General features: G+C 38.7%; 1 protein-coding gene across 4 annotated transcripts in view; it reads right to left on the reverse strand.

Annotated features, from left to right (window-relative positions):
* Positions 1 to 24,541, reverse strand: part of LOC105535223 (chromosome unknown open reading frame, human C2orf88) — a 127,885-nt gene that overhangs the window by 56,008 nt on the left and 47,336 nt on the right. The window contains exon 1 of one of the 4 annotated variants that reach the window (XM_011974232.1): positions 9,979 to 10,091. The exons of 2 other annotated variants lie outside the window; for them this stretch is intronic. The gene's annotated coding sequence lies outside the window, so the exon portion shown is untranslated. Of the gene's footprint in view, positions 1 to 9,978; positions 10,092 to 24,541 lie in introns of those variants that run through there. One more of the 4 variants, XM_011974235.1, reaches the window with a different exon arrangement.

The following is a 24,541-nucleotide window of genomic DNA, read 5'->3' on the forward strand; positions in this document are numbered from 1 at the left end:
AGATTAAAATGGTAATTAAAAAATTGCCAAAAAAAGTAGTCCAGGACCAGATGGATTCACAGTAGAATTCTACCAGACATTCAAAGGAGAATTGGTACCAATCCTTTTGATACTATTCCACAAGACAGAGAAAGAAGGAACCCTCCCTAATTCATTTTACAAAGCCAACATCACCCTAATACCGAAACCTGGAAAGGACATAACCAAAAAAGAAAACTACAGACTGATATCCTTGATGAACATTGATGCTAAAATCCTTAACAAAATACTAGCTAACTGAATCCGGCAACATATCAAAAAGATAATCCACCATGATCAAGTGGTTTTCATACCAGAGATGCAGGAATAGTTTAACATATGTGAATCAATAAATGTCATTCACCACATAAACAGAATTAAAAACAGAAATCATATGATTATCTCAATAGATGCAGAAAAAACATTTGACAAAATCCAGCCTCACTTTATGATTAAAACTTTCAGCAAAATCAGCATACAAGGGACATACCTTAATGTAATAAAAGCCATCTATGACAAAGCCACAGCCAATATAATACTGAATGGGGAAAAGTTGAAAGCATTACTGAGAACTGGAACAAGACAAAGATGCCCACCCTCACCACTCCTCTTCAACATAGTACTGGAAGTCCTAGCTGGAGCAATCAGACAAGAGAAAGAAATAAATGGCATCCAAATTGGTAAAGAGGAAGTCAAACTGTCACTGTTTGCTGATGATATGATTGTTTACCTTGAAAACCCTAAGGACTCCTCCAGAAAGCTCCTAGAACTGATTAAAAAAAAAAAAAATCAGCAGTTTCCAGATACAAGATGAATGTACACAAATCAGAAGCTCTTCTGTACACCAACAGCAACCAAGCAGAGAATCAAATCAAGAACTTTTACAATAGCTCCAACAACAACAACAAAACCTTAGAAATATGCCTAATCAAGGAATTGAAAGACCTCTGCAAGGAAAACTACAAAATTCTGCTGATAGAAATCACAGACAATACAAACAAATGGAAACACATCCCATGCTCATGGATGTGTAGAATCAATACTGTGAAAATGTCCATGCTGCCAAAAGCAATCTACAAATTTAACACAATCCCCACCAAAATACCACCATCGTTCTTCACATAGTTAGAAAAAACAATTCTAAAATTCACATGGGACAAAAAAAGAGCCCGCATAGCCAAAGCAAGACTAAGCAAAAAGAACAAATCTGGAGGCATCACATCAAACTATACTATAAGGCCATAGTCTCCAAAACAGTGTGGTACTGGTACAAAAATAGGCACACAGACCAATGGAACAGAATAGAGAATCCAGAAATAAACCAAAACACTTACAGCCAACTGATCTTTGACAAAGCAAACAAAAACATAAAGTGGTGAAAGGACACCGTTTTCAACAAATGATGCTAGGATAATTGGTAAGCCACATGTAGGATAATGAAACTGGATCCTTATCTAGCACCTTATACAAAGATCAACTCAAGATGGATTAAGGACTTAAACTAAAACCTGAAAGTATAAACATTCTAGAAGATAACATTGGAAAAACCCTTCTAGACATTGGCTTGGGCAAGGATTTCATGACCAAGACCCCAAAAGCAAATGTAATAAAAACAAAGATAAACAGCTGGGACCTAATTAAAGAGCTTTTGCATGCCAAAATGAACAGTCAGTAGAGTAAACAGACAACCCACAAAGTGGGAGAAAGTCTTCACAATCTATACATCTGACAAAGGACTAATATCCATAATCTATAATAAACTCAAACAAATCAGTAAGAAAAAAATAAACAATCCCATCAATAAGTGGGCTAAGGACATGAAAAGACAATTCTCAAAAGAAGATACACAAATGGCCAACAAACATGAAAAAATGGTCAACATCACTAATGATCAGGGAAATGCAAATCAAAACCATAATGCAGTACCACCTTACTCCTGCAAGAATGAACATAACCAAAAAATCAAAAAACAGTAGATGCTGGCATAGAACAGGGAGCAATTCTACACTGCTGGTGGGAATGTAAACTAGTACAGCTGCTATGGAAAAGAGTGTGGAGATTCCTTAAAGAACTAAAAGTAGAACTGTCATTTGATCCAGCAATCTTACTACTGGATATCTACCCAGAGGAAAATAAGTCCTAATTTGAAAAAGATACTTGCATATGCATGTTTATAATGGCACAATTCACAATTGCAAAATCATGAAACCAACCCAAATGCCATCAATCAATAAGTGGATAAAGAAACTGTGATATATATAAATGACAGAATACTATGCAGTCATAAAAAGGAATGAATTAACAGCATTTGCAGTGACCTGGATGAGACTGGAGACTATTATTCTAAGTGAAGTAACTCAGTTATGGAAAACCAAACATCGTGTGGGAGCTAAGCCATGAGGACACAAAGGCATAAGAATGATACAATGGACTTTGGGGACCTGGGGGGAAGATTGGGAGGGTGGTGAGGGATAAAGACTACAAATATGGTACAGTGTATACTGCTTGGGTGATGGGTGCACCAAAATCTTACATATCACCACTAAAGAACTTATTCATGTAACCAAATACCACATGTACCCCCAATAACTTACAGAAAAATAAAAAATAAAAAGAAAAACTTAAAAAGAAAAATGGAATAACCATCAGGAAAGGGTTTCTAGAAATACCTATTAAAATTTCAGATGCATTTACCTTTATTTCTAGCAATCTCATTTTTTAAAAAATATATATGGTTATATATATATATTTTATATATACACATATACATATACATATATATTACACCCACATATATATATATAGAGAGAGAAAGAGAATCATGAGTTTCTTAATAACAGAAATACGTTCTGAGAAATGTATTATTATGAGATTTAGTCATTGTGTGAACTCACAGAGTGTACCTACACAAACCTAGTTAGAAACTTAGGCTGTAAGGTATAGCCTATTGCTCCTAGGCTACAAACCTGTACCACATGTTACTGTACTGAATACCAGAGGCACTTGTAATACCATCTAAGTATATGTGTATCTAAACATAGAAAAGGTACAGTAAAAATATGGTATTATAATCTTATGGGATGGCCATAGTATATGCAGTCGGTCGTTGACCAAAACATTGTTATGCAGTACATGACCGTATATTAGATAGACAGTATCTGTGCTAATATGATAGTTGTACAATCAATTGCAACGTTTTTGTTCATAAAGCAAAAAATTAGAACACAAGTATCTGGCAGTAGGGAACTGGTTGAATAAATCACAGTATATCTGCATCTGCAAAAAAAGTAAAAGGAAGAGTTCTATCTACTACTGACTTGGAAACATCTCCAGAACAAGGTCTCACTTTGTCACCCGATCTCTGCTTACTGCAACCTCCACCTCCTGGGCTCAAGTGATTCTTCCATGTCAGCCTCCTGAGTAGCTGGGACTACAGATATGGGCTACCAGGTCTGGCTAATTTTTAAACTTTTTTAGTGGAGATGAGGTCTCACTATATTGCCCAGGCTGGTCTTGAACTCCTGGGCTCAAGCAATCCTCTTAGCCTCTCAAAGTGCTGGAATGGATTACAGATGTGAACCACCATGCCCAGCCTTCCCAGAATAATTTTGTTTTTTTGAGACAGAGTTTCACTCTTGTTGTCCAGGCTGAAGTGCAATGGAGTGATCTCAGTTCACTGCAACTTCCATCTCCCGGGTTCAAGTGATTCTCCTGCCTCAGCCTCCCAAGTAGCTGGGATTACAGGGGTGTGCCACCATGCTTGGCTAATTTTTGTATTTTTAGTAGAGATGGGGTTTTACCATATTGGTCAGGCTGGTCTCGAACTCCTGACCTCAGGTGATCTGCCCACCTCGCCCTCCCAAAGTTCTGGGATTACAGGCATGAGCCACCACTCCCAGCCCAGAATAAATTTTTATGTTAAAACAAAAGCAAAGCATAAAATAGTGTATATTCTAGACTACTTTTATATAAGACCTTTTATATAAGACAGGAGGGAAAAGGATGCATTTATATTTGCATAAAGAAATACTGGAAGGATAAAAAATACATGAATACAAACATTAAACTATAGCAACTAGAGAGAAAAAGGGTGGAAAGGCAAATATTGGAATGAGATTCCTGTGTGTTTTTTTCTTTTTTAACATATTTTTATATTTGAATCAAAGAATTAAAATGAATAAAATAGAATATTTTCTTAGAATTTGGTGCCAAGTTTTAGAGCAAAGATATCTGAATAAACTTCAGCAAAGTAATGCGGTTTAGATTACAATACAGGGAAATTGCCAGTTGTTTACAGCCAATTTGCCAACTTTTTATTAGAGTACTTTATTTTTTAGTGAGACTTGAGAACTCAAAAAATCTTGAAGAAATCCTTTATGTCAGACACTGAGAACACAATAATATGGATAGAAGTTCTTGCTCTCAAAGAGTTCAAATCAGGGAGACAAAAACATAAACCTATGATTATAAGGCACAAGAACACCAAAAGCTATACACAAGGTGTAATGTGATCAACTACTCCCATTTGCCAAGGAAGGCTTCCTAGAAGAGATGAGAGCCAAGCTAGATCTACAGGATGACTAGGAGCTTGAAGGTGATCCTGCAAAGGGGGGACATTTCAAGCACAGGGAACGGCACATGCCATGATGTTTAGGGAACTATAAAGTTCAGGGTTGCTCTATAAAGTTCAGGGTTGCTTTTTTTTTTTTTTTTTTTCTCCCTACAGGATAAAGTTTGACAGGAATAATACAGGGTGGTTTCAGGAGAATAAAAACACTCCAGGCAGCAGTTTCACATGACTAGAGACTATGGGCTGATAAAACCCTGAAAAACAAGGTGTGGACCAAGCTAGCTAAGACTGACTGGACCCAACATGGCACTGGATTTGACCTAGGTTTCACAAATAGGACCTTATTATATGCTCATTAACATACTAAATCACACACCCCCACCCCCCAGTGCCATGACAGTTCCAAGAACATCCATATTTAGTATAAAAATGGGTGGCATTGCAGATTCCCAGAAATCTCCACCTTTTTCCAGGAATTTTCATGAATATTCCACCCCTTGGTTAAGGAAACACATAAAGGTAGCAGCCCCAAACCCCCTTGTGGGTGACTCTCTCGAGTACACCCACACTCCCTTTTATTGAGGGTGTACTTTTCCCTTTGCAATTAATCTGTGTAACCTTCACTATTTTCTGACTTGTCCTTGAATTCATTCTTGCAATGGTATCAAGAGCCTGCACAGTGGCTGCAGTCAAGGTCCCACCAGCATTTGGGGACCTCCCCCAGCCCACTAGTATCAAAAGTACCAGTTCGTTAGCCTCAAAGCAACCCTTCACAACTTGGCTTTCTTTTCACCTCATTTCTTACCACTGTGGAGGCCTACAAGTTTACCGGCATATAAGATTTCACAGATAGGGAAGCCTCTGGTCCAGGGAAGCTCCAAGAGTGGCCCCTTGGAATTGTGGATGTCAAGGAGTTCTGAAGTGGGAACACTGGTGAGCTAATCAAAGTGTGGTGGCAAGAGTTTGGGTAGAGAGCAAAACTGTGACCCAGGTACATTATACCTCATAAATACTGGAAAGCAAGGCCCATGTGAATATAACTTCATTTACCAAGCAAGTATTGTGTTCCAAGCACTGTCCTCAGAGATCTTTTAATTGCATAAATGATATTACACCTTTACTTAAAATCATTGCTTCTCATGACATTTTAAATGGAAGTAATGAAACTGTGCCACAAAGAGTTAAAGAAGCCCATAACTAAAAGAAAGTCTTGAGTTTGCAGGATGGCAGATAAGAGAAACAGCTTGCTGAAACACTGAAATTCCCTCCACTTGTAAGATAATGAAGCCGGCTGAAATCAGTTGGAACCAATATGACCGATTGGAGTCTGCACAGAACAAACCTGCTGACATCACCTGAATTTCCACTGCATGTTTCATACTAACTCGCTCTTGAATATGCACATGGGACCCATGAAGTAGCATGAAGAGGTAACTGCACATGCCTGAGGACTTTCCAGACCTCACCTTTCCTTCCGCCAATCACCTGCTAATCCCAGAATCCTCCCACTAAACCCTTTTAAATAAAATTACTGCCTTAAAATCAGCATGAGGAGAAAGATTTGAGCTTGACTTGTGTCTCTTGTGAGTCAACTTGCAATATAAAGCTTTTCTCAAAAACCGGGTATCATATTATTGGCTTCTAGCACACTGGGCAGCAAGCCCCCTTTACTCAACAACAGTAAAACTCCTTTGATATGGTTTGGCTGTGTCCCCACCCAAGTGTGATCTTGCATTGTAGTTCCCATAATCCCCACATGTCATGGGAGACTCCGTGGGAAGTAACTGAATCATGGAGGTGGTTACTCCCATGCTGCTGTTTTCTTGATAGTGAATGAGTTCTCATGAGATCTGATGGTTTTACAAGGGGTTTTTCCCTCTTTGCTCAGCAGTGCTCCTTGCTGCCACCATATGAAGAAGGATGTGCTTGCTTCTTCCACCATGATTGTAAGTTTCCTGAGGCCTCCCCAGCCCTGCAGAATTGTGAGCCAATTAAACCTCTTTTCTTTATAAATTACCCAGTCTCAGGTATTTCTTCACAGCAGTGTGAGAAGAGACTAATATAGTAAACTGGTACCAGTAGAGTGGGGTGCTGCTATAAGGATACCTAAAAATGTGGAAGCAACTTTGAAACTGTGTAACAGGCAGAGGTTGGAACAATTTGGAGGGTTCCAAAGAAGACAGGAAAATAAGGAAAATTTTGGAGCTTCCCAGAGACTTGGAAAGCTCAGAAGACAGGAAGATGTGGGAATGTTTGGAACTTCCTACATTTACTGAATGGCCTTGACCAAAATACTGATAGTGATATAGACAATGAAGTCCAGGCTGAGGTGGTCTCAGAGGGAGATAAGAAACTTGTTGGGAATTGGAGTAAAGGTCACACTTGCTATGCTTTAGCAAACAGACAGCTGGCATTTTGCCTCTGCCTTAGAGATCTGCAGAACATTGAACTTGGGAGAGATGATGTAGGGTATCTGGCAGAAGAAGTTTCTAAGTGGCAAAGTGTTCAAGAAGAAGCAGAGCATAAAAATTTGGAAAATTTGCAGGCTGACAATGTGATAGAAAAGAAAAACACATTTTCTGGGCAGAAATTTAAGCCCGTTGCAGAAATTTGCATAAGTAATGAGGAGCCAAATGTTAATCCCCAAGACAACGGGAAAAATGTCTCCAGGTTATGTCAGAGACCTTCACAGCAGCCCCTCCCATCACAGGCCTGGAGGCCTAGGAGGAAAAAATGGTTTCATGGGCCAGGTCCAGGGCTTCCCTGCTGTATGCAGCCTCAGGACTTGGTGCCCTGTGTCACAGCCATAGCTAAAAGGGGCCAAGGTACAGTTTGGCCATGGCTTCATAGGGTGCAAGCTCCAAGCCTTGGCAGCTTCCACATGGTGTTGAGCCTGCAGGTACACAGAAGTCAAGGATTGAGGTTTGGGAACCTCTGCCTAGATTTCAGAAGATGCCCGAATGTCCAAATAGAAGTGTGCTGCAGGAACGGAGCCCTTGTGGAGAACCTCTGCTAGGGCAGTGCAGAAGGGAAATGTGGCATGGGAGCCCACACTGAGATCCCACTGGGGCACTTCCTAGTGGAGCTGTGAGGGGTCCTCTAGACCCCAGAATGGTAGATCCACAGATAGCTTTAGAGCTTTAAGATCTGACTGACCCACTGGATTTCAGACTTGTGTGGGGTCTGTAGCCCCTTTGTTTTGGCCAATTTCTCCCATTTTGGATAGGTGTATTTACCCAATGCCTGTACCTCCATAGTATCTAGGAAGTAACTAACTTGCTTTTGATTTTACAGGCTCATAGATGGAAGGGACTTGCCTTGTCTCAGATGAGACTTTGGACTTGGACATTTGGGTTAATGATAGAATGAGTTAAGATATTGGGGGACTGTTAGGAAGGCATGATTGTGTTTTGAAATGTGACAACAAGAGATTTGGGAGGGGCTGGGGGTGGAATGATATGGTTTGGCTGTGTCTGCACCCAAATGTCATCTTGAATTGTAGTTCCCATAACCTCCACATGTTGTGGGAGGTAATTGAATCATGGGGGTGGTTACCTCTATGCTGCTGTTTTTGTGATAGTGAGTGAGTTTTGATGAGATCCGATGGTTTTATAAGGGGCTTTTCCCTCTTTGCTTGGCACTACTCCTTGCTGCCACCATGCAAAGAACAATGTGTTTGCTTCCTCTTCTGCCATGGTTGTAGGTGTCCTGAGGCCTCCCAGCCCTGAAGAACTGTGAGTCAATTAAACCTCTTTCCTTTATAAATTACTCAGCCTCAGGTATTTCTTCGCAGCAGTGTGAGAATGGACTAATATAGCCTTCATATTCAGGTCCCATAAATTCTGCCTCAGCCTACATCTCTGACTGCACTCTGTAACACCTCTCCCTTTCATAATGGCCTTTTTTCAGTATCTAGAAAGTGCCAAGCTGCCTTATGTCTGTAATGCCCTCTATCCTTTGCTCCTTTGCCTAAATTCTACTTATCCTTCTATTGTAACTTTAAATGTTACCTCCTAACCAAGCCTTTCTCCTAACCAGCTCACCACCATCTAAATTTTACTTCCAATTAAACACTTGATATATTTTCTTTCATATCAGATTTTGTCATTGTGTTTATGTATTTACTTGTTTAAAGAAGATTTTATTCCCCTCATGAAACTACAAGCTTCATGAGAGTAGGAATTATTTGTTTTGTTGAGTACTTTAAAAAGTGCCTGGCACATAGTAATCCACAAAGGCTTGTGAAAAGAATGTATAAATTTAATCCTTGTAACAACTTTGCCAAATGATATTGTTATCCTTCTTTTCAGATGTGGAAATTGAGGCTCAGAAAGGTTAATATCTCCAAATAAGGGTCTATATCCAAATCCTATGCCCTTAAGTCGTATATTATCTCCCAAATGAAGACAGGCTTCTTGTGAAAATGGCCTAGAAGTGGCATAGGGAGCTAAAGATGATAAAACCTATCTCTTGGCTTTGGCTTATGAGGTATGGACAAAGAACAGCCTCTGTTGGAGGGAACTGAAAATGAAGTAAGGTCCTTGGGGTTCCAATTTTAAAAGATGTGATGGAGTGCCCTGTGAAAAGGTTGAGGGCACAGAGGAAGTGGGTTTACAGATAAATAGGAATGAGTTAGGAGACTGGACAGCTGTAAGAAAATGAGCAAGGAGAGTAGATGAGACTTCTCGGCAGCCATGGGGATAAAAGGATGAATGCATGGTTGACTGAATGCAAGTGTACACTTAAGTATTTAGTGACTGTGTGAACAAGAAGCTTGGACAGAATTAGAGGAGCTGAACTGCCTAGGAGTATCAGGAAGTACTCAAACAGTATTAGGCTATAGTACTTACTGTATACTCCTTCAATTTTTGTGAGCACTATTCTCCCTGGAGGGACTTCTACTCCACTAATGTGGCCCATCTGCTCCTCATCAAGTTCTGGCATAACCTCTAGTTACTCTACCATCTACTGCTTCACTTCTGTTAACTTAGCTCTATCGTGCTGCAAAGGTCAGGGGCAAGAAAATAAATCATGATCAGTAGGGAAAGTAGTAACTACACAAAGAAGGCCAGGAATGAATTTTTCAGAGGATGAGTTAAAAGTTTCTGAAGCATGTTTCATACCACCTCTTACACTCTCAGTAGTAGGTAGAAACCTGGGTGTAGTCCTAGACCACTTAAGAATGTGCTAGAGTTTAGGCCTAAAAGGAATGGACATCAATGGTTTTTAAAAATATGAAAGTACCCAACTTCAGACATATATTCCATTATAGTTAAAAAGCTGTATACTTTTTACATTCAGAGATGGGTAGAAAGTGAGGGTTTAGTGTGTCAATCACTAAAAAGCAAAATATTTAGTACTGCCTTAAGAGTTGCTAAGAAAAACTGTACCTTACAACTGGAATCCAAATAATCCAAAACAGATGTAAAGTATGTAGAAATAGGCTGATAGCTCCTGAATGATGACAACAGCTGGCTCCCAGCCACTCTGCCTAGAAACAGTTGCTAGGCAGCATGAGATTTGCTCACAAATGCACTTTTCACCCAATAATCAGTATTATAACACACATGCCACTCTCCAGTTTTTCTGCTCCTGTGTAGTTTAAAGGCAAAAGACTCTGGTAAATATTATTTATGAAGGCTAATGGTCTCAGGGACAGTAAACCAGGCTAGGCTATTTCCTGCACAAAAAGATGAAGACCTTTGTCTTCTAGGTCTAGGAGTGCTTTAGAAAAGTCTGAAAGCTACATATTTCATTTGTTCTTAATTTATTTCAGGCTGAGTATAAATGTTATCTAGGGACCAGGATAATGAAATAATAGAGCTGAAACTTACTCTCTTTCAAGTTCTTTTTTTGGTTCACAAAAAGCCAATACTGCAAACCATTTCATTTAAATTCATTTAAAACATATCTAGGTAGACAGAATTTGAGAATTTGAACTATACAAAGGAAACAAAGATATAATCATTCCAGAATTTTAAAGTTTTCCTTTGTTTTATATTTTCTTACTGCTCATCAAAAATTTGAAGTTCAAATTTTTATAGATTCAACCATTTTCCACACAAATTTTGTGTGGATAAAGCAAAGCTGGATTGCCTAGCTTATGGATGATATGGATGACATAATATGACAATTTTGAAAGTTTGATGCTAGTAATGTGCTCAACAATACAAAAAATAAAAGGTAAACATATGATTGTCCCTGTTCTGAATGAAGTGCATTCTGCTACATCAACACATTTACTGGAAGTACTACCTTCAACACTTCCAAAAGCAGTCTTTTCCTCAAAGGAGCTTTTACCATATTCCCATTTTTGCCAAAAGCACCTGGTCCTTCAGACTTAAATCTTAGAGTCATAATTGCTTCCTGCACTACATATTCTCCAAAATCTAATAACCAAATCTTGGTTCGTATCCCTTTTACTTTCTCTTCTACTAACCCATTCCATCTACTAATGCTTTTCTGTATTTACTTTATTCTATTTTCCAGAAAAGAATACAATTTCTCTATTTCTCATAGTTTAATGTGGGAGGTTGGTCAGACTGGTGGGAGAAACTATAGGGAAAGGAGCAGGCCTTCTGAAAGGTCCGAAGGCTCTGGCTCTGCATGGCTTTGGGGGAGAATAGCTGAAGGCAGCTGTTCTCTGACCCTGAGGCAGAGGGCAAGGAGTAGGTACAAGGAAGTGTAGGGGAATTTATCTGAAACAGGCTTGTTTACTTATGTTGTCCAGAAACCAACCTTTGATCATCTGCGTGCGTGACTGCTCCCTAAAAGTGGGAACAATAATGTTAATTACCTGCAGATTGTGTTTGCTCCAGGCTTTTGGCATTATGTCTGTGCTGAACGAAGCAAGCAGCTCCAGCTTATGGAGACTACTCACTCTTGGGCTGCTAGTGCCGGGCAGTCCCCTAGCTGCTCTTACACTTTATACCTGTGTCTGAGTACTCCTTTCATCCAATGCTTGGCCAGGGTCTGTGGGATGGACCTGGCAGTTAAAGCTAACATTTTTAAGTTTGGAATTAAGATGATTCAATCTTAGCCCCTTAGCTGCCTAACAAACTTTCTGATTCTAGCCACTCTATCCCTTCCTCAAAATTCCTGGCACATAGTAGGCACCCATATATTTATTTGTTCACATGTAGTAGACACCCATATATTTACTGGTTCCTTAGAAGGAAGACACCAAATAAATACATCGTTGTCTACTACATGCCAGGAATTTTTGTTTCACCTGGAATGCCCCTAATGCTTTTGTTTCTAATCAGTCTCAAATTTAGTTACCCCATAAAACTGTTCTAAATTCCCACTTTCTCCATGGCACTTTCCTCACTCCTTCAAACTCATACTAATGATGAGAATGCCCCAACTAGTATCTTTCAAGCAAATTGGCATCTTCATGTGTTCTAGAATGCTAGTCAATCAAGAATCTTAAATTATGAAGAGTTCATGTTTGTATAGTGCTTATTCTGTACCAAGCACTAATGTACATACTTTACATCTATTACATTTAAATATCATGACTTCTTGAAATAGATACTATTATAATCTCTATTTTTCAAATGAGGAAATTGGAGCATGGAGATGCTATATGATCTGCCCAGGGTCACACAGTAAGCAGCAGAGCTGGGACTCAAACTCAGACAACACTGGTTTCAGAACCCATGCTCTAAACCAATAATCCTTATTATGAGTTCCTTCCAGTTTTAAAATTTCTACACATTATTTGGCCAACCCCATCATTTGACTGAAGAGAAACCAAGGAGGAGAGAGATTCAGTGACCTGCTGAAAGTTGCATAACACAGAATTTTTCAAAATTTAGTGTGCATATAAATCACGCAGAGATCTTTAAAAATGCATACTCTAATTGAATAGGTATAGGATGAAGGCTGAGATTCTACATTTCAAACAAGCTCCCACATGATACTGATTTTACAAACCATGTTCCACACCTTGAGTAGCAAGAACAAAGGGAAATGCTAACTGAGACTGGAACTCAGTTCTGATTTATAGCATCCAGTACATCTGGTACAGTAGGTAGGAGGGAGAAAATGTGAGTGAGAAGTTACTGGGAAAAAATCTACCTCATTTTCAATCACCCTAAATTTATTCATGCCGAAATAGATAACAAATTCACCTTTTAGTAATCCAAATACTAAACATAAAAAAGTTGCTTAAAATGTTTTTGATTATTAAAGTAGTGACAAATGAATAGTAAATAAGATGCCTTCAATGAAGACTCTGTTAAAATTTTATATCCTAAAAGTTCCTGAAATTTAAATGACCCCATAGCTTTGAAGAGTTATAATATCAATAATTCTCCTTATAGGAATATATCATAATAAATACTCCAAACAAAGAAAAATATTTATGCACACTGATACTTATCACTGTTCATAATCATTTATAAACAACTGTAACCAACTTCAGTATTTAACAATATAGAATAGTAATACAGAAAGATGCACCCTTGGGAAAACACAGATTAACAAAATAGATCTAATTTAACTTAACAGAAGGATAAATTAAAACACACACATTTAAAGTTAACTTCCCTGCAGAGACTTAAATAACCATTGGCGATCTGGGAATAGGAAATAAGCTTCTTATTTTTAAATCCATCCTATTTCACTATGCCTTTTAAAATTTAAGAATTTTCTAAAAATATTAAAGGTTTTATTACTGGCTTCTGTGTAAATAATTACAAGAAGTAATGGTTATAATAACCTTATGACATTAAGTATTAAACTAAAAGATACCCATGTTATAAATACATTTTTAAATCATTCAACACCTTTGGTAATAAATAAATTTATTACCAAATAAAGGTATTACATAAATACATTTTTAAGAGCATTTAATAAAATACCAATAATTGATAAACTTAAACCAACCAGTTCTATGTTAATCCTTTCTCAATTTGTATAGTTTATTTTAAAGCTATATCCCACAAAGCATCATTCAATAAAACTATTGCATCCCTGGTCCCAGGAGTAACATCAATTTCTAGCAGGGTTCGCCTTTAACAGTAGTATTTTATATTTTCAATGAACAAGACCCCATATAAGTTCAAACACCTTTCCTATGTACTGTGTCTTCTAATTCTGTTTTTAGTTCATAGGTTTCATTTGTACACTCTCACTAACCAGTCCTAATGCTACAACTATTTTTTAAAAATTGACAAAAATTATATATATTTATGGTGTACAACATGATGTTTTGAAGTATGTATACATTGTGGAATGGCTAAATTAAGCTAATTAACATATGTATTACCTCATATATTTGTGATGAAAACACTTAAAATCTACTCTCTAAGCAAATTTCAAGTGTATGATACCTTTTATTAAATACAATCACCATAATGTACAAGAAATCTCTTGAATTTATTTCTCATAACTGAAATTTTGTGTCCTTGACCAACATTTCCCCAATATCCACTTTCTACAACCCCAGACCCAGGCAGCCACCATTCTGCTCTCTGCTTCTATGAGTTCAGCTCTCCTAGAGTCCACATTTAAGTGAGATCATGTGGTTTTTGTGTTTCTGTGCCTGGCTTATTTCACTTAACATAATATCTTCAAGGTTTATCCATGTGATTGCAAATGGCAAGACTATCTTCTTTTTTTAAGGCTGAATAGCATCCATTCATCTGTTGATGGACACTTAGGTTGAATCCACATCTTGGTTATTGTGAATAGTGCTCAGTGAACATAGGGGTGCAGATATCCCACCAACATACTTTCCTTTGCTGGATCATATGGTAGATCTATTTTTTGAGGAACCTTCATACTGCTTTTCATGCTAACTTACATTCCCAGGAACAGTATATAACAGTTCCCTTACCTTCCACACTTACTCATCTTTTTGATAATAGCCATCCTGATAGGTGTCAGGTGATATCTTATTAGAGTTTTAATTTGAATTTCCCTGATGATTAATGACGTTGAGCTTTCTTTTTTTCATATACCTGTTTGGTCATTCATATGTCTGTTTTGAGAAATATCTATTCAGGTTCGTTTGCCTTTTTTTTTTTTTTTTTTTTTTTAAGATGGAGTCTCACTCTGTCGCCCAGGCTGGAGTGCAGTGTTGTGATCTTGGCTCACTGCAAGCTCCACCTCCTGGGTTCATGCTATTCTCCTGCCTCAGCCTCCTGAGTAGCTGGGACTACAGGTGCCCACCACCATGCCCAGCTAATTTTTTGTGTGTGTTTTTAGTAGAGATGGGGTTTCACCATGTTAGCCAGGATGGTCTTGATCGCCTGACCTCGTAATCTGCCCACCTTGGCCTCCCAAAGTGCTGGGATTACAGGCCTTTTGCACATTTTTTAATTGGCTTATTTGCTTTCTTGCTATTGAATTGTTTGAGTTGCTTATATATTTTAGATATTGACCCCTTATCAGATGCATGATTTGCAAATATTTTCACCCATTCTGTAAGTTATCTTTTCACTCTGTTATTTCCTTTATGTGCAGAGCTTTTTAGTTTGATGTAATCTCATTTGTCTATTTTTGCTTTTGTTGCCTGTGCTTTTAAGGTCATCTCCAAAAAAATCATCCCCCAAAGCAATGTCGTAGAGCTTTCCCCCTGTGTTTTTTCCTAGTAGTTTTGCAGTTTCAGATCTTATGTTTAAGTGTGTTTCATCTATTTTGAGTTGATTTTTTATATGGTGTGATCTGAGGGTCTGATTTCATTCTTCTGCATGTGGATATTCAGTCTTCCCTACACTATTTATTGAAGAGATTGTTCTTTCTCCCATTGTGTATGCTTGACATCTTTGTCAAAAATAAATTAACTATAAAGGCGTGGATTTATTTCTGGGCTGTCTATTCTGTGTCTGTTTTTAATGTCAGTACCATGCTGTTTTGATTACTGTAGCCTCATATTATATTTTGAAATCAGACAGTGTGATGCCTCCAGCTTTGTTCTTTTTGCTCAAGATTGCATTAACTCTTCAGGGTCTTTTGTGGTTCCATACAAATTTTAGTATTATTTTTTCTATTTCTGTGAAAATTGTCATTGGAATATTGATAGGGATTATGTTGAACCTGTAGATCACTTTGTAATATGGACATTTAACAACATTAGTTCTCCTAATCCATGAACACAAGATATCTTTCTGTGTCTTCGATTTATTTCATAATGTGTTATAGCTTTCAGTGTACAGATCTTTCACCTCTTTGATTAAATTTCTTCCTATTTTTTGGTAGCTACCGTAAATTGGTTTTCTGGATTTTCTTCAGATAGCTCATTGTTAGTATACAGAAATGCTATAATATTTTATATGTTGATTCTGTATCCTGCAAAATAACTTAATTTATTTTTTAGTGCAAATTTTGTTTTGGTGGAGTCTTTAAGGTTTTCTATATGTGAGACTGTTGTGATATAGAAAAACCCGAGTGTTTTTCCTACTCTCTACTTTCACACAGTCACTCAACACCTCTGATGTCAGATGTGTGGATATTTTTTTTCCTCTACATACCAAGCAATTTTCTGGCAGATTCTGTGGCAGACACCAGCTCTAATTCAGTTTAATTCTGATACTGTCCCACAGGAGATAGTATCAGATCCCACAGGTTAAGGGTTTGATCCTACAAGACTGCCCCAACTTCAGATGCCGACTGCAGACCCCAGGCTGTGGCCTGATCAGCTGACTATAAATTGGAGTTCCAATGACTCCCACCTTGAATTCTATTAATTTGCTGGAGCAGCTCACAGAACTTGGGGAAACACTATATTTACCTCTACTCATTTACTATAAAGAAAGGATACAAAGAGCCAGATGGAAGAGATGCATAAGGTAAGGTATGTGGGAAGGCACATGGAGCTCCCATACCCTCTCAAGTCACTTCACCCTCCAGGAACCTCCACTATCCATTCTGCTATCCAGAAGCAGTTCTCCAAACCCCATAGTTCAGGGATTTTTATGAAGGTTTCATCATGTATGTATAATCAATTATTAACTCCATTTCCAGCCTCTCTTCCCTTTCCTGATAATGGGGAACAGAGGAGTGAAAGCTCCAATCTTATAACTATGGCTTAGTCTTTCTGGTGACCACTGCCCATCTAGGAGCCCACTAAGAGTTGCCCCATTAGAACAAAAGATGCTCCTATCACCCTGGAAACTACAAGGGATATTTAGGATTGCTGTGTCAGGAACCAGGGTCAAAGACCAAATATTAGAACAAAAGATTCTCCTAGCATCCCTATCACTCAGGAACTTACAAGGATTTTAGGAGCCCTGTTCCAGGGAATGGGGGCAGAGACCAATACATATATTTCTTATAATTTCACAGCCTTCACTCTGGTCTCCCGCCATGGACCCCTTACAGCAAAATGATCATATCTATCTGAGCATTTATATTTAGTGTCACATTTATACAACAGATATAGCAAATACCTAACATTTGGAGAAGCCAGTGTAGGGTAGGGGTAGATTTAAAGAAACAATGAATTTTCCCTAAAAATCCATTATATACAGTTTCATATTCTGGCCCCAATTTGCTTATTCTCTTTCTCTGTTGATCTACCGCTGTTTGTACCTTACGATAAACTTGTGCAGAACTATTTAGCATAGGAATAAACTGATGGCTAGCTAGATCCAGGTCCTTCTCAAGCCAGTCATTTTCTATAGATATTACATCCTAAGGAGGCTTTACTTCAATCTCTCTGTACTTTTTTTTTTTTTTTTTTTGAGACGGAGTCTCCCTCTGTCGCCCAGGCTGGAGTGCAGTGGCGGGATCTCAGCTCACTGCAAGCTCCGCCTCCCGGGTTCACGCCATTCTCCTGCCTCAGCCTCCCGAGTAGCTGGGACTACAGGCACCCGCCACCTCGCCCGGCGAGTTTTTTGTATTTTTTGCTAGAGACGTGGTTTCACCGTGTTAGCCAGGATGGTTTCAATGTCCTGACCTCGTAATCCGCCCGTCTCAGCCTCCCAAAGTGCTGGGATTACAGGCTTGAGCCACCGCACCCGGCCTCTCTGTACATTTGATCATCAATACGGTATTATCCTAAGACTTATTTACATGAGGTAGTTGAATCTTACCAACAACACTTATATTCCACTATACTGCAGGGGCAGCAGAAGAAAACCAGCATGATTTAGCTTTTTAAAATTTTTTTGCACTGCAACTACTGTATGTATCTACTAAATTAGAAACTTGCATCTAACTAAAATGATATGTTTGAATATGGCTGGCTTGATGAACGAAAAGATTAGAATTTGATGTTCTCTGTCTCCAATGTGTCTTCCTCCTTATTTGTTCCCAACATCTAACTTTCAATTCTAGTATTAGAAAATTTCCAGGTCAAGGCCTTTTCCCCAGTTAAAATTCAAATACCTTAGAGACACTAAGACCTAGTCATCAATTATTACACTCCCTCTTTGAGAAATTGAGAAGGAATTTCAGTAGACGGGTGAGAAAAAAATACCTGGAATGAATGATAAGAATACTAGTTATAAAAACAGTTTATAAAATCTCTCTGTATGATCTGTGATAGGTCACTTAGCCTCCCCTGGTTTCAGTTTGTTCATCTGTAATATGAAAAAATTGAACCTAGAAGTCTATTCCTGTTGTAACATACTACATCTTCAGGCCCCAAACTCAGCCCCATTTACAAGAATGAATAAGCATAGTAAAATAGAAGAGGGCCCCTGTAAACCAAGTAACCACAAGATAGAAAAACATCCTGGGCTGGATGGGAAGGGATCTCTTAAAAGGAGGAGAGGCACTCAGAGGAAGAAGAAGGACAGAGAAGGTTCACAGTCATACCTAGAGCCAGTTCTCTTTAGAGATAGGTCTATCTTTGTGAGATTATTCATGTAGGTATTCTGAAGGTCCTGCTAGCTATAGGATCTTCTGATCATGGTGACTTACACAAGACTCACATCTCTCTACCTCTCCACTTGTCTGGTTTGGTTACTTGCTAATATTATTGCCTCTGTTTTCTTCTCCAACAGATGCTGAACCCCACCAAGAAGAACATTAGACTATACCATGCCCACATTAATTACTTTCCCCCTCATCACCTTAGAAAATCCTTTCATTTTTCAGTATTGTGTGGACACCTGTGAGCTGGTTGTTTTGAAAAAGGAAAAATCCCACCAATTAAAACGGACTGCTCTATTAAAGAACATAACATGATCATGGCAGATGGCAAGTATTTATTTGTTTTTAAAAATAAGTATGTTGAGGGATGGGGTGATTCTGACTATCAGATATTTTACAAAGATATTCAGAAAATCATTTATATTTTGTCTGTGAATAAATTTTAATTACACAAATAATTTATGGGTCCAATTTTCTAATTGAAATCTTCCAGCATAACTTTTCACGGTTGCAACCACACTTTTATAGAAAAAGTTTAGATGTAATCCAGACATCCATAAATAAGGAATTAAATTATAAGGCATCGGTAAATGGAGTACTCTACAGCTATTAAAAAATGAGGCAGATGTACATGTACTGATTTGTACAGAAGCCAAATATATGCCAGTTGATGTACATGTACTGAATTCTAAGACACTGAAATATATGCCAGTTGTAGAACATTATGTACAACCTAATTTCAATTGTGGTAAACACAGGTATACACATATAATGCTTAAGTCATATCATTAAAAATATTCCAGGTTCATAAACAGAGCTACCATATATGGTAGGTGTTTTCTGAAGTGCAAGGAGACATCATTCATAGTCTTCTATGATAATCAATTGACTGGCATCCCCTGAAGGGGGATGTGCAACATGGAATCCTACAAAGATACATAGCTCTTAAGTTTAGTATGTCACCTTTAGATTGTTATACTATTAGAGACTTTTCTTCTTCATACATTTCTACGTTGAGGGGTTTTGTTGTTTGTTTTGTTTTGTATAATATGTATTACATCAGTTTTATGAATATATACACATGCAAAGAAGCATGTAAACAAACCAAAAACCTATGATGGCAAATCTGGGTAGGAGGAAAAGCAATGCATTTATTAAGCATTCATTGAAGATGTACATCATAAACATGTATTATCTCTGTGTTTAAAATATCCCAATTTAAATGGGCTGCCCTGGAGCATATGACCAATCTTTGGCAGAACCAGCACTGGACTCCAGTGCCATTGCACTCCCTCTCCTTCTCCGTTACAGTTCCTGTAGCACTTGCCCTTTGTCAAGACCATAGATTAGCTGAGTAGAAGTTGGCCGCTTTCTGTGCCTTCTGAATAGATTTCTGATTAATCCATCTTTAGCTCTAAACACTCTTGGTTATTACCATGTCCAGATTCCCTGTAAAAACACCCTCTGTATATTCCAAGCATTTTTAAGTTCTTTAGATGCATTGGTTTCTTTTTTGACCTCTCATTGGAGTTTTGCCAGTTTGATTAGATAGGGCGTGTGGACCCCCTAAATAATGCTCTCTAAGACCCCAATGAAAATTGCTATTTCACTTTCCTAAAGAGACATGAGCTCCATTAGAGGAAAAAGACACAAATGCTATTTCATACTAAGAATCAGTTTCTTTCCCTATAATATATAGCTGTATTTCCACATTGAGTGCCACCCTCACATTTTTCCCCTCTGAGTGCCACCCCTACTGTTATTTCCTTATTACTTCATTAAATTGACTCACTTTATTTTGTATAAACTTATTTAAATTTTATATCTGTGAATTTGCAGGTTGATGTGTTTCATTATATTGTTTTATTATATATATTGACTGTGAAAGTAAAACCTCCTTGAATCACATAAAACCATCTCAGGTACCATCAGCACCATATGTACCATGCTTTGGGAAACATTGTTTATGGTCATCTGGGACTGTTGGTGGAATGGCCAGAGAAGGGAGAAATAAAAAAGATATGAAACAAAAATGATGTTGATATAAGTTTACAAAAATATAACTCAATTTATAAAATAACTTCAGTGGTAGTAAACATTGCCTTCTTGGTATGGTTTGACTCAGATTTAGATTAATACATTATTCATGTTCTAATATAATACCTGAATATAATTTCCTCCTACAGATCTTGAGTGGCTAATAAACTTTATGGTGTTTTTTTACATATATTTTTATTTCGTAGTAGTATAAAAGCTACCTTTAAACAGCTTTAATATTTGCCACGTCTCTCAAATACGCACAAGTACTCAGCTTGTCCAGGATATATTATCCATAAATCCATTATTCACTTCTCAATATCCCATTGACTTATTACTCTTGGTGGTCATTTGGGGATATGGGGTTAGAAGAGGAAAAACTCTGTGGGTGGAACTGGGCTTCCCAAGATCCTAGAAAGCTAGAAGTCTTCCAGGAGGACAACATATGGAGGTGGAAACAATGATATTGATGATTCTGACCCTGTGTAGCCTAGGCTAATGTGTGTGTTTTTGTTTTGGTTTTTAACGAAAAAGTTTAAAAGTAAAAAATAAAAATTTTAAAAATAGAAGAAAAGTTTATAGAGTAAGGGCATAAAGAAAAATATTTTTGTACAGATGTATAATGTGTTTATGTTTTAAGCTAAGAATTATTACAAAAGAGTAGAAAAATCCTTAAAAATTAAAAAGGTTTTATAAAGTAAGAAAGTTACAGTAAGCTAACAGACAGGGTCTCTGTCACCCAGGATAGAGTACAGTGGTTTGATCACAGCATACTGCAGCCTTGAAATGCTGGGCTCAAGTGATCCTCCCATCTCAGACTTCTGAGTAGCTGGGGCTACAGGTGTGCATGACCATGCCTGGCTAATTTTCTTATTTTTTGTAGAGATAGGGTTTTACCATGCTGCCCAGGCTGGTCTCGCGCTCCTGCCATTTTAAAATCTTTTATACTGTAGTTTTAAAGTACCTTTTCTATATTTAGATATACACATACTTACCACTGCATTACAGTTGCCTATAGCATTCGGTAGAGTAACATGGTGTACAGGTTTGTAGACTAGAAGTTATAGGGTATACCATATAGCCTAGGTGTGCAGTAGGCTACACCCTCTAGGTTTGTGTAAGTATACTCTGTCATGTTTGCAAAGCGATGAAACTGCCTAACAATGCATTTCTCAGAACATACATCTGTTGTTAGGTGACACATGACTACACAGATATGACAGGGGACTTATCAGGGGAATTGGCTCACACTGTTATGGTGATTAAGAAGTCCCATGACAGGCCATCTGCAGTCTGGAGACCCTGAGATGCCAGTAGCATGGCTCATAGTCTGAAAGCCTCAGAACCAGGGCAGCTGATCGTATAATTCTCAGTATGAGGCAGAAGACCTAAGAACCAGGGACACTGCTGGTGTAAATCCTTGAGTCCAAAGGACTTGAGTCCAGAAATCCGTGGAGTTCTGTTGTCTAAGGTAGGAGATTAGTGTATCCCAGCTCCAGGAGATAGATCAATACATTCATCATTTCTGTTTTTGTTCTCATGAGTTCCCCAGCTGATTGGATGGTGGCCACTCACATTGAGGGTGGATCTTCTCCACCTACATGCACTCAGACTCATGCTAATTTCCTCTGGAAACACCCTCTTAGACACAACTAAAAATAATGCTTTACCAGGTTGCTAGATTTTTCTTAATCCAGGTTAGTTGGCTCCTAAAATTAGCCATCACAGCATCATTACACTGACAGGGGTGGGCTTTCTGTACAATTTACTGTGGTAAGTCTTGCAATCCTGAGCTATCAGCAAAGCTATGGATTCACACCTTCCAAACTTAGAAGCATATACATTTGAGATAATTTGACATTTTCTGAAAATACACTTAAATTAAATGTGGAAGATCTGAAGTGGAGAAAGAATTTAAAAGCTAATAATATTATCTTTTGATAATCCTTATGAAAGCACAGGACTGATTTTACAGCACACAGAATAACCAATCTTCACACCTAAATATCAAGCTTTGCCAGGGAAAAACATTTGGAAGGAGGAAACAAACAAATCACAGGTAGTTTTGCAGGTAAAATAAAATTATATAAAGGAAAGTTAACATAAGCTAAGTAAAAATCAGAGTGCTAAGGAGCAAGGATGATTTGACAATAAAAATCAAGAAATGGGGGGGCACCCAAGATGGCCGAATAGGAACAGCTCCAGCCTCCAGCTCCCAGCATGAGCGACACAGAAGACAGGTGATTTCTGCATTTTCAACTGAGGTACCGGGTTCATCTCACTGGGGTGTGTCGGACAGTCGGTGCTGGTCAGCAGGTGCAGCCCAACCAGGGAGAGCTGAAGCAGGGCAAGGCATCACCTCACCTGGGAAGTGCAAGGGGGACGGGAATTCCTTTTCCTAGCCAAGGGAAACTGAGACACACAACACCTGGAAAATTGGGTAACTCCCATCCTAATACTGCACTTTACCAAGGGTCTTAGCAAACGGCACACCAGGAAATTATATCCCACACCTGGCCCGGAGGGTCCCACCCCCACGGAGCCTCCCTCATTGCTAGCACAGCAGTCTGAGATCTAACTGCAAGGCAGCAGTGAGGCTGGGGGAGGGGCGCCCACCATTGCTGAGGCTTAAGTAGGTAAACAAAGCCACCAGGAGCTTGAATTGGCTGGAGCCCACCTCAGCTCAAGGAGGCCTGCCTGCCTCTGTAGACTCCTCCTCTGGGGACAGGGCATAGCTAAACAAAAAGCATCAGAATCCTCTGCGGATGTCTGACAGCTTTGAAGAGAGCAGTGGTTCTCCCAGCACAGAAGTTGAGATCTGAGAACGGACAGACTGCCTGCTCAAGCAGGTCCCTGACCCCTGAGTAGCCTAACTGAGAGACATCCCCCACTAGGCACAGTTTGACACCTCACATCGCTGGGTACACCTCTGAGACGAAGCTTCCAGAGCAAGAATCAGACAGCAACACTTGCCATTCAGCAATATTCTATCTTCTGCAGCCTCCGCTGCTGATACCCAGGCAAATAGGGTCTGGAGTGGACCTCAAGCAAACTCCAACAGACCTGTAGCTGAGGGTCCTGACTGTTAGAAGAAAAACTAACAAACAGAAAGGACACCCACACCAAAACCCCATCTGTACATCACCATCATCAAAGACCAAAGGCAGATAAAACCACAAAGATGGGGAAAAAGCAGTCCAGAAAAGCTGGAAATTCAAAAATCAGAGTGCATCTCCCCCTTCAAAGGAATGCAGCTCATCACCAGCAATGGAACAAAGCTGGATGGAGAATGACTTTGATGAGTTGAGAGAAGGCGGCTTCAGTCAATCAAACTTCTCAGAGCTAAAGGAGGAACTACGTACCCAGCGCAAAGAAACTAAAAACCTTGAAAAAAGAATGGAAGAATGGATAACTAGAATAATCAATGCAGAGAAGATCATAAAAGAACTGATAGAGATGAAAACCATAACATGAGAACTACATGACAAATGCACAAGCTTCAGTAACCGACTCGATCAACTGGAAGAAAGAGTATCAGTGATTGAAGATCAAATGAATGAAATGAAGCGAGAAGAGAAGTGTAGAGAAAAAAGAGTAAAAAGAAATGAACAAAGCCTCCAGGAAATATGGGATTATGTGAAAAGACTAAATCTACCTCTGATTGATGTGCCTGAAAGTGATGGGGAAAATGGAACCAAGTTGGAAAACACTCCGCAGGATATCATCCAGGAGAACTTCCCCAACCTAGTACGGCATGCCAACATTCAAATTCAGGAAATACAGAGAATGCCACAAAGATACGCCTCGAGAAGAGCAACTCCAAGACACATAATTGTCAGATTCACCAAAGTTGAAATGAAGGAAAAAATGTTAAGGGCAGTCAGAGAGAAAGGTTGGGTTACCCACAAAGGGAAGCCCAGCAGACTAACAGCAGATCTCTCGCCAGAAACTCTACAAGCCAGAAGACAGTGGGGGCCAATATTCAACATTCTTAAAGAAAAGAATTTTAAACCCAGAATTTCATATCCAGCCAAACTAAGTTTCATAAGTGAAGGAGAAATAAAATCCTTTACAGACAAGCAAATGCTT

This window comes from Mandrillus leucophaeus, unplaced genomic scaffold (assembly GCF_000951045.1).
Source record: "Mandrillus leucophaeus isolate KB7577 unplaced genomic scaffold, Mleu.le_1.0 Scaffold143, whole genome shotgun sequence".
Taxonomy (NCBI): domain Eukaryota; kingdom Metazoa; phylum Chordata; class Mammalia; order Primates; family Cercopithecidae; genus Mandrillus; species Mandrillus leucophaeus.